Below are 431 nucleotides of genomic sequence, written 5' to 3'. Positions count from 1 at the left end.
GAAACATGGCTGTTCAACATGGTGCTACCATCATTGTTGTGGTGGCACAGAACTGAGGTGTGGACAGTTAGTGTTAGACAGTTAGACCAACTGTGTAAGATCACAATCAACAAATCTAACTGGTTTTATGATTACGTATCTTTTTTATCTTTACGTATACCAGCTGATTTACTGATAGGTCCCTTCAAGCACATATTTCCACCAAACTGAAATCCAAGATTGGTTTGAATGAAAACATGCTGACACATAACTTGCAGTGGCACATGGTTGCATGTCTCTGATCAAATTAATATAAGACTATATTATTAGATACTCATACACTTATATCAGTTAATAAATAATAATAAAGGTTTTTGCACCAAATTTCAGAATACTGAGAACAGTATACATGATGTTTGTCCATAGAGAACTTTATTTAATTCAATTCAATT

At 33.6% G+C, this 431-nt stretch overlaps 1 protein-coding gene across 1 annotated transcript in view; it reads left to right on the top strand.

The window, feature by feature from the left end:
- si:ch211-51a6.2 (neurotrypsin) overlaps positions 1-431 on the top strand; it is a gene marked incomplete at its 5' end in the record, with an annotated part of 12,738 nt that overhangs the window by 5,116 nt on the left and 7,191 nt on the right.

Source organism: Morone saxatilis, unplaced genomic scaffold (assembly GCF_004916995.1).
Source record: "Morone saxatilis isolate NCDOM2014 unplaced genomic scaffold, NCSU_SB_2.0 Contig19, whole genome shotgun sequence".
In the NCBI taxonomy this organism is placed as follows: domain Eukaryota; kingdom Metazoa; phylum Chordata; class Actinopteri; family Moronidae; genus Morone; species Morone saxatilis.
Note: the sequence above shows the minus strand (reverse complement) of the source record. Positions and strands in the feature narration are given on the sequence as shown.